Source organism: Montipora foliosa, chromosome 11, assembly GCF_036669935.1.
Source record: "Montipora foliosa isolate CH-2021 chromosome 11, ASM3666993v2, whole genome shotgun sequence".
In the NCBI taxonomy this organism is placed as follows: domain Eukaryota; kingdom Metazoa; phylum Cnidaria; class Anthozoa; order Scleractinia; family Acroporidae; genus Montipora; species Montipora foliosa.
This window is the reverse complement of record NC_090879.1, coordinates 49,222,857-49,226,610: the sequence shown is the minus strand read 5'-3', so window position 1 is coordinate 49,226,610 and position 3,754 is coordinate 49,222,857. Positions and strand designations below refer to the sequence as shown.

Sequence of the window (3,754 nt, the reverse complement as noted above, 5' to 3'; positions counted from 1 at the left end):
TTCCTTTTCGTTTAATAAATTCTGAACGTTTGGATTTTCGGAAATTTGCACTATCGTATACTGTTATGAGCTGATGCAGTAGGCCAACCAGATCGCTAGAAATACAAAAATGTGATTTAAAAGGCGAAAGCAACCTTAGTTTTTCGTTTTTACAATATATTTCAGCTGGCCGAACCAGCCGCCAGCTAAGGTAAATTCTTTCTTTTATCTTTTCCTTTTTTACGCGGACGCGCTGACCAATCAAACCCGTTGCAACCTGGTTCTTGCACTGAGCAAACGCAAAGTTGTAAGCATTTCCTACAGCGTCCAATTTACTCCTTTACTTCAGTGCCAGGAAGTGAAGTAAATTATTATTATTAGTAGTGTCAGCTTTCACGGTCAGAATATGCTACGTTCAGGTACTTTTTCTACAAGGAGATCCGCGCTAAACGGATACGTCCTTGGGAAGCGAGCGGATTGCTTTCTCGCTCCTCTTTGTCCTTGCCACGTGTTTAGCGAAAAATGTCAATTTTACATTGTGGTTTTGATTCACTTGAGTTACGCAGGTGTCTTGCATACATATAAAAGTACATTAAATTGAAATAAATTTGTTTTACTTTCAAGATAGAGAGATAATGCCTTAATTTATTATCATGCCAATATTTCAACTGAATCAGGACACCGAAATACTTTATACAGCGCCACAATGAGTTAGAAGAGCCATCAAAACGTCTAATATTAAAACTCATGGCCATCCTTGCGGCAACTGAAGTTTTTGACTGTCTTGACAGCATTTAGGTTCCATTGAGACTGGATAATCAAACGGTTTCCGTTAAAACTTATCAGGTTTACTCGATTTTATCAACAAAAAACTGTCGTCTTGCCTTTGAGAAGTGTCACACCAAAGTTAGTAGTAATATTTCTGTGCTCTCCTGAAGTGAATTTTCTTTCACGAAGCTTATGTCTTGAAATGTCAGGAAACATTGATAAAACGGGAGGCAACCTTTTGAAAATTAGCGCCAATGTTATAATAACCCACGCGGGCCACGCGGGGTAATTATAGCGATATATGACGAGCTCTCAACCAATCAAAACCCGAGAATCTCCATAATCATGTGAGCAATTATATAGCCCTCGACCCTGGCGGGATTTTTTTGTCGAGGGTTTATTTCAACACTGGCTAGCAAATCGATGGTTTCTCCGTTGGTGACCAGCGCTTTCCATGTTATTTATTTAAGACATCGTCCATAATACAGGATATTTATTACACCCCTAGAGGTTTGATAACTGACTGACTGACTGTATTTTTAATCTTTGCGCTTTGGGTTTGGCTTTACATGAGGCCGTCTTTTTTCCGAAAACCCCTGTAATTTTTGACGGTTGAATGTTTGAAGTCAGAAAAATATAGGGCTGGCTGTAGGGATGGCGCAGTGGTGAGAACACTCGCCTCTCACCATTGTGGCCCGGATTCGATTCTCAGACTCATATGTGGGTTGAGTTTGTTGGTTCTCTACTCTACTCCGACAGATATTTCTCCGGGTGCTCCGATTTTCCATTCTCCTCAAAAACCGGCCAACATTTGATTTGCATTGATTTGTTGATTTCAGTTTACAGTATCCCGAATTAGCGCTCCATCGCTAGAACTACTAGACACTTAAATAAACTTTGCTTTCCTTTTCGTTTAATAAATTCTGAACGTTTGGATTTTGGGAAATTTGCGCTATCGTGTGCTGCATGACCTAATATGAGCTGATGGAGTAGGCCAATCACATCGCAAGAAATACAAAAATGTGATTTAAAAGACACAGCTATCGCGGAAGCAACCTTTACAATATATTTCAGCTGGGCGAACGAGCCAGCTTAAGGAAATGCTTTCTTTTATGTTTTTACGTTTTTCACGCGGACGCGCTGATCGATCAAACCAATTGCAAACTGTTTCCTGTACTGAGCAAACACAAAGTTGTAAGCATTTGCTGCAGTGTCCAATTTAGTCCTTTACTTATTATTATTAGTGTCAGCTTTCACGGTCAGAATATCCTACTTACAGGTGTTTTCCTACAGGGAGATCCGCGCTAAATGAATACGTCCTTAGGAAGCGAGCGGATTGCTACCTCACTCCAATCCCTTCTTTTGTGAGGATATTTAGGGAGGGTTGCAATAAAGAAAAAACAAAGCGGCGGTTTTATATGACATTTTTATGAGCACCCAAAATAAGAATATAAGAATATAGAAACAATCAATATGATTGACAGCATCTTGTTAAGTCTTCATTGTTATAGGACACACACACAAAAAAGTCAATTTTCAGTGTTATGTTGACTGACTGACTGACGTAAAATGTCAAAAAAAAAAAAAATACCTTGCAGCTTTTTGTCAAACTCTAATATCATAGGATCGGGTTTGAACGCGAGCGATGCTTCGATCACAGGATCCATTGTTTGCTCGTATACTGGGTAAAATTTATGTGAAATTTATTGATCAAATACCAAGCATTTCATAGTGTTCTCGGTGGTGAGCTTGCTGGTCGGATGGTGAAAAGGTATGTTTTATTCGTTTGAAATTCGATTCCACTGCGAAGAAACAGAATCCTTAATGTTATATGTATTGTTCCAGAGAAATAACGGGATTAGTTTCGATAAAATTGTTGCCAGCCACCATCCGGATATTCAATAACTACAATACAGGCCCAGCTGTTCGAAGGGTGGATAGCGCTATCCATATTGGATCATCATGACTCAATTGGTTTTGCTAGTGTTTATCAGCTAGATAGGCGATTTATCCAGTCGATAGCGTTATCCACCTTTTGAACAACCGAGGCCAGGTGCACAATACACTTCTTCAAATTTTCTTAACACAAAATTGAAGTTAAAAATTCTATAATATACCAACGACTGTCCGCACGAGATAGCCCAAGGCATTCACACTTGGGATGCAACGTGGCGCTGTGCTAGGCATGCATGACAATTGGTACGATTGTATCTGTCATTTATTTTATTTAAACACGTTCGACTAAATGATGGTAGCTCCGTTGAGTTTTGGTTGAGAGAGGGGTTGGCCGCGAAACGGCGAAGCGGCGATGGACAAGACCTTGAGCAAGGACGACAACGGCGCCAGCGAGAACGTTGGTCTAAAAGTATTATTTCCCGTTATAGTAATAACTTCATTTTCATCATAACTCCAAGTCGTTCGGATTGGAAAGTGTTTATCAACATTGCGGGAATAAAATTGGCATCAACGGTATGGTTGTTTAGGAAGAAAATTACAAATATTTCGTCAGGTTTTCACGTCCTCTACACAACCTTATAAATTAGTCAATTCACGTCCATTGTTAGGACGAGGACGGCAAAGAAATGTACCAAAATGCAAAACGCAGGTACTGGGCGGGCAGAGCCTTTGCTTCTGTTCATTAAGTTCGTTGTTTTGTGGCGTTTTCGTAGCCGTCGTCGTCGTCCTATCGTAAAGTCCTTATTTTCGCGACCGGCCGCCACGTCAACTACTCGTCACACGCGCGGTTTTGAGACGCAGACGCCAACCGGAAGAGAAAATTTCGCGTGCCAGGACAGTGGTGTCTCTCAGATTTTTGTACTAATCATCTCTAATGGAGAAAAGATACTTAGCAATGTAAATGTGGTTGCGTGAAAACCGGTTAAAAGGGAAAACAGCTCACTTCCGGTTGCCGTCCACGTCTCTGTTTTTGGACTTTTTTTCCGGCTCGCAATCTGGCTGCGCATGCGTAAGATTTTTCTGTCTCGTAGAAGGCGAGTATCTCTTCCTT

At 40.7% G+C, this 3,754-nt stretch overlaps 1 protein-coding gene across 1 annotated transcript in view; it reads left to right on the top strand.

Moving 5' to 3' along the window:
* The first annotated feature begins 2,314 nt into the window (after positions 1 to 2,314).
* The window catches only part of LOC137975047 (substance-P receptor-like), a 23,386-nt gene continuing 21,946 nt past the window's right edge, over positions 2,315 to 3,754 (top strand). Inside the window, exon 1 of the mRNA XM_068822085.1 lies at positions 2,315 to 2,518. The gene's annotated coding sequence lies outside the window, so the exon portion shown is untranslated. The remainder of the gene's footprint in view (positions 2,519 to 3,754) is intronic.